The following is a 10393-nucleotide window of genomic DNA, read 5'->3' on the forward strand; positions in this document are numbered from 1 at the left end:
ATTTGAGCAATTTCCACCATTAAATAGGATTATGGCTGATCTGGTTGTAATCTTGAGAACCACCTTCTTGTCTGTTCCCCCAAACCCCTTGTCTATCAAAAATCTATCTAAGTCAACCCTGAGTACATTCAATGACCAGCCTCCACCATCTTCTGGTGAAGAGAATTCCATGGACTAACACTCCTCTGGGAAAATAAATCTCTATCTTAAAAGTAAAATTTCTTTTAAAATAAACGTAAGCATTCCAATTGCCTTCTCACTGTCTAAACATGCAAAATACCTTTGTGTTTCATGAATCAGTACACCCAGATCCCTCTCTACCTCAGAGTTCTGTAATTACTCAATTGAAATAGTTTACTACCTCTGTCAATTTTTTTGCCCAAACAATTTGCCCACATTCTCCTTCTGTTTATGTTTTAGCCGTACTTTTGCTGGTCTTTAAAATCTGCCTGATCTTCTGACATAAGGTTAACCTTCAGAGAATAGCAGTGTTCCTTTCAGTTTGATATTATCCTTAGTTTCTTTATTAAGCCATTATTGGCTCTTATTTATCCTGTAGTAATCTACAGCTTCTTGCTTGCTGTCAATCACATTAACAATTTTTGTATCACGTGCAGACTTCTTACGGATGCTCTGTACATTTGTCTAAATCGTTGGTGCCTCCCACGGAGAACAAACGACTTAGTTCTGAGCCCTAAACAATATAAGTGGAAACAGCCTTGCAGTCACAAAAACATCCAGACATTCCACAAATTCAAACCCTTTGACCATATTTTGGTCATTTGTCCTAATATCTCCTTATTTAGCTTGTATCAAATTTAGCTTTATAACATTCCTGTGAAGCATCTTTAGTAGATGCTACATAATAATGAGTCGTTTTTGAATTATAGTTTGGCTTTATCCAGAATCAATTTGCAGTATAGCATGCTAGCAGTTGACACCCTAGCAGTTCACTTTGTGGCTCTGCTGAAGTGGATTCATGCCAACTAACTATACCAGTGGTACCAATGGATCATCCGCAGTGGTCCATTTAACTTTCAGTTCCATAGCAAGGTCTTTTGGATGAAGGGAGGGAAGTTGAGATGAGATTACATCTTGTAACTTATCTGTTGTTAATGATGAATATTTGCTTATTTTCATTGCAGGCACTTACTTGGAAAAGTACTGTGGAGCATCTACCCAAACAAAATGTGAAATATGTCGTAAAGGGACATTCACTGATCAAACACATAATTTAAAAATATGTTATCCCTGTCAGAATTGCATTGGAGGTAAAACACAGGAATGTTACATTTAATTGAATGTTAGGAGACTTCATTACTTCCCTTGCAGAGATAACCAAATCTTAGGAAATATACTGGAGTAAGCAAAACATTTGTATGTAAGCTGTCAATTAATTCTGGTTGCACTTTCATCTTCTGGGACTGAGAAGCTTTGTATTTAATTCCCACCAAAACTAATCATGATTTACATATACCTTAACTGTTGCACATTTGTGGAGTGTTAAACATTTCAAATTTTGGATGGTCGCTCTTCTACTCATCAAACTCCATGACAAATTGTACTAGTTATTTTTCAATTTGAATTCTGATTCATTTTTGGTGATTTCAAAGTTGCTATTTCAAAGTTTACTTTTAAATCTAAATGAAATCATCTTTTCGTCCTTATGGCAAAAGCCTATAGCAAAGCATGAAAGCTTTATTTCAAAAACACTAACTTCACATGAATTTGGGTGTCATGTATAAAATAAACCTGCTACAAGGTCTGCTGTATAGGCCCTTAAAAGATTGAGATATTAGGCACTTGTTGTATTGAAGGATTTTATAGAATAAACTGAGACAAATTTATTTCTCTGCTGGGTTGGGAAAGGGGATGTTTGGAGCTCTGGTCATTGTCTTAAAATTAGAGTTATGCTGTTCAAGGGTGATAGCCGAAAGCACTTCTTCACATGAAGGGTACTGAAAAAATGGAACTCTGAGGCTGAAAAGCTATTTCTGTCTTCCTAACAGGAGAAACAAAAATGGTTTTAGTGCTTTTTTTTCCATTCACAGGATGTGGGCTTCGCTGACTAGGCCAGCATTTATTGCCTATTTCTAATTGCCATTCAGAAGGTGATGGTGAGCTGACTTCTTGAACCTTGCAGTCCATGGGATGTAGGTACACCCACAATATTGTTAGGAAGGGAACTCCAGGATTTTGACCCAGCGACAATGAAGGAGCTTCAGACTAGGGTAGGAGCAGTAGATCCAAATCATTCGCTGCATAAAAAGTTTTTCCTAATGTTACTAGTCATTTTAAAACAGTGTCCTTTGGTTCTTAATCCTTCTGCCAGTAATTATGCATGATTTTGGATATCTCTATCAAATTTCTTTAACCTTGATTTCTCCAAAGAGAACAGTCCTAACTTCCTAACTGAAATTTGGTTTTATTGAAGCTTTTCATCTTACACTTATCAGGACATTTTCAAGAATACAATGCAAGTAAAGGGGAACATAATTTTATGCTGTATGAGAAGAGAGTGCTGATAAAACAAATACGTTCCCTTTCAGACACAGGTTGGGATCAAGACTGGAAAACCCTGAATGTCATGTGACACAAAGGTCAGGATTAAGAAATAATGAGAAGCCTATAGCAGACACTTAGGGCTCAATATGGTCAAGTCCTGGAGGAATGTAAAAGGTGAAAGGGGAAATTTAAAAGGAAATTAGGAAAGCTAAATGATTGCATGAGAAAGCATTAGCAGGTAGAATAAAGGAACACCAAAGGGTTTTAAACTATATAAACAGCAAAATAATAACTAGGGAAAGAGTGGATCCCATTAGAGACCATTGAGTTATTGTGTGTGTCGACCTGGAATGTGTGGGTAATCCTCAAAGAATACTTTCTGATGCTGTTCTCAGTGGAAAAGAATGACACACATATAAACATAAGGGTGGAGGACCACAAAATATTAGAAGAAATTAATATAGAAAGAGGAGGTACTGGTGAGTTTAGCAGCCTTAAAATTGGGTAAGCCTACAAGCCCATTTGAAATCTATCCTGTGCTATTGAGGGAGGCAAGGAAGGAGATATATGGGTCCTGGCAGTAATTATCAGATCCCATGGATGAGGTGCTAGAGGACTGCAGGACCACATATTGTTTAAAAAAAGAGAAAAAGATAGATTAAGAAATTGTAGGCCAGTCAGTTTAACCTTTAGTAGGGAAGTTATTAGAAAAAATTCTGAGGGACTGTTTATTCTTACTTGGAGAAACACACAGATTAATCAGGGATAGTCAGTGTGGTTTTGTTAAAGGAGTTTGGCAAATTTGATCACGTTTTGAAGATGAGAGGGAAATCCTGAAGATGAGAGGGACCTTGGTGTGCAAATCCATATTACTCTGAAATTAAAAAGGCAGGTAGATAAGGTGGTTAAGAAGGCATGTGGGTTACTTGCCTTGAGATGAGACATTGAATACAAGAACAAGTAGGTTTCGTTGGAATTGTATAAAATGCTGGTGTATTGTTAGGCTGAAAGTGCCTAATGGTTTCTTTAAGGTCTGATCAAAATTATTACAAGAAGACATGTGCTTTGATATAAAGTAATATATTAGCTTAATCTAATTTAGGCACATTGTGAACTAATGAGTGAATCAATTAACTTAAAACTACTTCAGACATATTCAACAAATGAATCTCACTGTCTTCTATCCATCGGGGACATTGCCAATGGTGGCACTCAGAGCTTTATCTCAATTCCACAGCAGCAGTCACGGGAACCCCAGTCCAATGGTATAAAGTCCACCACCCCAGTCTCAAAAAACCCCAGTCTGATGTGGAAAGTTCCCAGCCTGCTCTAAGAAACACCAGTCCAATGGTGTGAAGTCCAATAATTGGGGCAAATTCCCTATTATTAGTACTGTTCTGAATCTAAAGTTACGTTCTGAATCACCATTTTGTAATAACTTCAATAATTTTCCAGCCCTCAAAAACACGTGAAAAAGCAAGTCCGGATGACTCCATGTAGATCGCACAAGTGGACGGTTCCCACCTATACTCAAAATCAGGCAGTTACCCCCCAAGTCAAAACAGGCTGTTTTTGCATTCGGCCTGTTTTCATGTACTTTTGCACTTCAATTGCTCATTGTTATGTCCATTAACTCTTAATGATCTGGTTTGAAGATATCATTTTTGAGCCTAAGACTAAAGCTAGTCAGGCCACAACTGGAGTACTGCATGTAGTTCTGGTCACTACATTGTAAGAAGGATGTAATTGCACTAAAAAGGGTGCAGAGGAGGATTGCCAGGATGCTGCCTGGCTGGAAGTCTGAGATATGAGGAACAATTGGATAGGCTGAGGTGTTTTTCCTTGGAACAGCAAATTTTGAAAGCAGAACTGATAGAGATAGAACTGTCTAAGATTAGGAGGGGAAGGAATAAGGTGGATAGGAAGGCACTCTTTCCATTCATAGTTGGGTCGATAACCAGGGGGCATAGAGTCCAAGAGAAGAGTTGAGAAAAGATTTTCACCCAGAAGGTGGTGAGAGTCTAGATCTGGCAGCCTGAAAGAATGGTTGAGTCAGAAACTCTGACAACAATATTTAGATATTCATTTGCATTGCCATAGCCTCTGGAGCTATGGCTAAGAGCTGGAAAATGGGATTACTGTAGTCAGATCTTTGACCCATTGTGTCCACACTGGTCAACAGTGGCCTCTTTCTGTTCTGTAGATATCCAAGTCTATGAGCAGATTGACTCTGGCTGATCAAGTATTTGCCCTGTGAAATAAACCAGAGAATGTTGCCTGTTTTGTCAAGTTGAAACATTTGCACCATGTATTCATGTTCTTTCATGTATTAATATGTGTAGCTTTTAGTATTTGCAAGAAGGCCACACTGCAAACCCAACTGACAGTCTTAACTTGGTTTCCTACGTATTTCTTAGCGCACTCAGGATTGCTACTCGTTTTGAGCAAATTTTGCACTCACACTACGAAGGATTACTTCACCTTTGTAAAGACATACATGACTTGCAAATTGACAGCAATGCTGTGTCCATTTACTCATCTAACATTGTACGGCTATCTCCAAATTACCGCTCAGGGTAACCGTAGACTTTTGCATTACAGTATTACATATGGTAATATGGACGCGCCACATTATGTGAATGAGTTTTCATTGAGCTCATAAACTCAACAACTTGTACAGTTGAGTTCAGTTTTAACAGCAGCATGTATATTCAAATTATTTGTATTAGCATGAGATCCCCTTTAGTTCGAGCTCCTGCAAATATCCAATGGCCTACCCCTTTCACCTACATATTTCCAATAATTGGATGATATGCATTTTCTGTATATCTGCAAATCCATGTTTTTTTCTTTATTCATTCTTGGGATGAGGGTGTCGCTGGCTCTGCAGCATTTATTACCCATCCCTAACTGCCCCCTGGGCAATTAAGAGTCAACCACATTGCTGTGGATCTGGAGTCGCATTTAGTCCAGACCATAAGGATGGCAGTTTCCTGCCCTTAGGGACATTAATGAACCAGATGGGTTTTTCCTGACAATCGACACTGGATACATGGTCATTAGACTCTTAATTGCAGATATTTATTGAATTCAAATTCCATCATCTGCTGTGGTGGGATTCGAACCTGGGTCCCCAAAGCATTATCTGGGTCTCGGGGTTAACAGCCCAGTGACAATACCACTAGAATATTGCCTTCCCCATGTAAGAATTTTCTTACGTGTCGACGATTCCATCCTGTACTCAAATTTATCTTTAAACTAAGGCAGTCAAATGAGCTCATTTTCCGTGATATGCTGGTTGAGAAATCTGCCAGAGGATTCTCAACTTCTGTCTACTGCATGCCCACCTTTACTTGCCAGTGTGCACATTAGGGATACCTACAATTTCATATGATTAGAGATTGGTGTTTTTGGCAACTTTATAAATAGATCCTGAGCAATTTGCTTACTGTGCAAGCTTGATACTGAAATGGGGCATATCACAGTGATCTTGTGAGATATCGTCTATCCTGATCAAATAATTTCTTGCTGTATATTGTAAATTCATGATTGGGCCTTTGGTTGCCATGTTCAGTCTTGAAAAGTGCTCAGTCTACCTCAGATTACCTTGCACTTGACCAACTGGTGAAGCTAGTAGGAGCAACACCAGTTATGTTTCCGCTATCAGAACATTGCTGTCAAGCAAAAACATGTTCCACCTATCACCAAACAAGTAATCCAGTATATGAATTTAAATGCAGCGTGATGCTAGGTGTGTAGACCAAATGTCCAAAGATCTGACAGATTGTATCAAACAGCATATCCCCTCGGGTGTTTATGAAAAATGAGGTACTGACCATATTCAAGTAGCCTGTACAGAACTCAAAAACACAATTGCCAACATTAGATATGATTCTGCAATTGGACAGTATTTACAAAATAATCCTGAGTACACAAAGAATTATGTTACCAATGAATTTAAGAAAGTCAGTCAGGCTCACATTATGATTCACTTTTGCATACAGGAAACTACATAAATGAATACATAGGGCCTGTTCTTTGTAGACAAAAACGACATGTACATAATTTATGCCTGTTACAACTTAGGAAAATAGGCAATAACCATTTTCTGGTTCATTTCTCAGGAAATTGCCTTGAACAATGATGATCAGCCTACTTGGCTTACTATTAAAATGCGATTGGTGGTTAATTGTCTGTCATCATCTGTCTGGTGATTTCCCAATGGCAAAGCCTCTACCAATCAGAATTCACTTGACATCCAATCAGCATTCTCTTCTCCTACAAGATAAAATGTTGTTCCTCCCTTTAAAATGGGAATTCCTTGAAGAGTGCAAGATCAAACGCTTTGACGAAATGTGCATTTTCTTTTAGCAATACCCAAATTCTTTACTACCTAATTACTATTTGTAACTCTCATTTCTCATCACTGGTACCATTTTCATGATTTTAGCTTTACACCTTCTCTAATGGCTTCACAACCTTCATAAATTGTTGAGCCCAGAATTGAACACAGTATTCCAGTTGAGGCCAAGCCATTGTTTTAAATAGATTCATGATAACTTCCTTTCTTTTATACTCTACGCCTCTTTTTGGAAAGCTCAAGGTCCCAAATACTGTTTTAACTGTTCTGTGATCCTGTCCTATCACCTTCAATGATTTTTGCATTTATATTCCCACATTCTTCTGTTCCTTTAGAGTTGTACCCTTTATTTTCTGTTGCCTTGTAACTGACTTCCTAGTAAAATGAATGACTTCATACTTCTCTGTATTAAATGTCATTGGCCATCTGTCAGATTGTCCAGTGCACCATCGCTCTGTGTTCTTTTGAAATTTTAACACTACCCTCCACACAGCTCACAATACTTACAATTTTCATGTCATGTGAAAATCTTGAAGTTGTGCCCTGCAGTTCACAACAAGTCATTACTATATATCAAGAAGTTCATCGGTTGTAACAGCCACCCCTGGGGAGACAGAGCAAATTTTCCTACTCAACCAGTTTTGTATCGTGTAGCTACTGCTCTTTTTATTCCATGTCGTATAGCTGATTATCAAATGCCTTTTGTAAGTTTGTGTACACTGCAACATCAACATTACCCTCATCAACCCTCTCTGTTATCTGTTCAAAAACTCAAGCTAGTTATTAAAGACAACAAGGTGCAGGGCTGGATGAACACAGCAGGCCAAGCAGCATCATAGGAGCAGAGAGGCTGACGTTTCGGGCCTAGACCCCTATCTCTAGTTATTAAACATGGTTTGTCTTTTAATAATAAAAAAAACAAACTGCTGACTTTGCTTAGTTAAACCACATTTGCCCTTATAATTGGTATCTTTCTCCAAAATTATTGTTTCTAAAAACTCATCCACATCAAGGTTAAAATGACTGGCCTATAGATGTGGACTTAACCATTTAATTATTCTTACTCTGAACTGTTCCTTGTCCTTTGTTTCCAAAAAGACAGTGCAGCCTTTGTCCCCTTTCTCATTGGGCTAGAAGCTTATTGAGATAGAAAATTCTTCTCATACTTCAGGAACTCTTGCCCCTCTGTGCCCTTTATGTTATTACAATTCTGGTCTTTAATGGGATTAATAAAGTTCCTCATTATAACATGTATTCCCATATATCAGTTCTGAGGAAGGGTCACCAGACCCGAAATGTTAACTCTGTCTTTTCCTTCACAGATGCTGCCAGACCTGCTGAGCTTTTTCAGCAACTTTGTTTTTGTCCCCATTATAACTACTCTGTAATTCTTGCGTTTCTCTGTCATTTCCTTGTTCTGCTTCACTTTCCATACTGGATGGTAGCCCACAGACTATGCCAAGTCATATGTTTTCTTAGCTCTAGCCAAATAGATTCCCTCTGGACCATCCTCTCCCATCGTCACTACAATTCCCTCCTTAAGCAAGACGCAAACCCCTCCGTTTTTGCCTTATTTATCTTTCCTGAATATCTTGCGTGCAGGAATACTTAATACCTACACAGGACTTGGTTATCATCTCAACATCATATTTGTACATGGTTATCTATGCCTGCAGTCACCAACCAATTTGCAGCACTATGAACATTCACATAATGTTGATGGACAGTACCCTAATTTAGGTTTCATTAAATTCCCTCTTACTCTGCAGTAGTGTTCGGATACTACCTGGACAAAGGCCAGATTGCCTGGGGGGTTGGGGGGAGGAATGAATCACAGGTGTGAGCAATGAGAGAAACATCACCCCATGAGTGAACTGAGGAATTTCAAAAGGAGCTATTCCTTCAATTACAGGCTGCTTCTCCCTGTATTTGCTGCTGATGGGTTTACCAGTGAGGAAGTGTGGAAAGGAGGCAACCTGTGACTGGGGAAGGAAGGTGACTGGGAGTGATGAACAGCACTAGTGAGGCCACAAGTGAGCAGTTGGCTTAGAGGTAGTAGGAAAGGGGACGTTTCGGGTCTGGACCCTTCTTCAGAAAATTTTTGTGAGCAGTTAGCTTGCTGTGCAAGGCCCATTAGGAGTATGTCTGCAGGATAAGGCCAAGGGCGAAGTGGGGGAGCTGCCTCGTGAGGTGAGGTGGTGAGGTTGGTTGCAAAGGGGAGAAGGAGGGAGGCTGCCAAGGAGAGCCTATCAATATAAGGACACCTAGTTAACTGGGATCCAAGGAAACCTTACATCACAGATAATGAATTGCAAACAAATTAGCATGCTTTATCTGAAGTGTGTGCCTGTTCTTAAAAATAAACTTTTGTTACTAATTGTGGCTGGTATATTGTGCCAGTTTAAAAACTCTGATGTTTAAGAAATTTAAGCTTGCCTTTTGCCTCATGGTTTTAAGTTTAAATGCAAGTTGATAATTATTGAGGATATTGGTGAATTCTTTTGCTTGTGTGAGTCCAAGCGCAGGTAATTTTACTGACTGACAACATCACCTACTTAAGGAGTTAGTGAGTACAAAAAATAGCCTGGTAAAATTTAAAAATAGCCCCCGAAAATTAAAATGTAGTTGTTGAGAAATCTTGAGAAGTGCCTTCGAAATAAAATTATATTGACCCTGCTCCAAACCCTCATAATGCACTACTATTTCCTACTGTCTGTCGTAATTTGCTCTGTGTCAGCTTGACTCACAGTTACAACCTCCTGACCCTGGCCACTCACCAACTCTGAAGTTCAAATTTAATCTAAGAAGTTTGACTTCCTCCTGGACTAAAGTTTCCAGTTAATTTCCCTCCTTCCAATTGCCCTGCAACATCTGAAACTTAGATTCCAGTTCAACAATTCTGAATCAAAATTGCTCAATCTGCGGGCACTTATCACATATTATTTTCAGGGAACGCAGTGCTCTCCATAGATTCCGAAACGTCATAGCTCACCATCCCATTGTATATGGCACTTGCATTTTTACTCCATTTTGTACATCTCAAGAGAGGCCATTGCATTTAAATTCTTGTGGAAAATGCCATTTCAAACAACTGATACAATATAATGCAAATAGGCTTAACTTTTTCATATGAATATAGGAATTAGGGGATGAGTAGACCATTCAGTTCCTCACCTGCTCCACCATTCCAGATCATGGCTGACGATCTACTTCAGTGCCGTATACCCACATTATGCCCATATCCCTTGATGTCATTAATAACTAGAAATCTATCGATCTCCGTATAAAACTGACTTAATGACTGAGCTTTGATAGCTGTCTGGGATAGAGAATACTGAAGATTTATCACCTCTGATGAAAGAAACTCCTCCTTATTTCAGTCCTGAAGGGCTTATCTTTTAATTATGTGCTCAACTTCACATTCCAATCTACCTCCAATCCAGTTTGACTCCCTTGTTAGTCAAGAATCTATCGTTCAATGACACTACCTCCACTGCTGCCTGGGAAATAGAATTCGACAGACCCAAG

General features: G+C 38.9%; 1 protein-coding gene across 1 annotated transcript in view; it reads left to right on the forward strand.

Annotated features, from left to right (window-relative positions):
• The window catches only part of LOC109918474 (putative uncharacterized protein DDB_G0271982), a 51879-nt gene that overhangs the window by 9343 nt on the left and 32143 nt on the right, over positions 1–10393 (forward strand). The gene's annotated exons all lie outside the window — the stretch shown is intronic.

Source organism: Rhincodon typus, chromosome 31, assembly GCF_021869965.1.
Source record: "Rhincodon typus isolate 14 chromosome 31, sRhiTyp1.1, whole genome shotgun sequence".
Classification (NCBI taxonomy): domain Eukaryota; kingdom Metazoa; phylum Chordata; class Chondrichthyes; order Orectolobiformes; family Rhincodontidae; genus Rhincodon; species Rhincodon typus.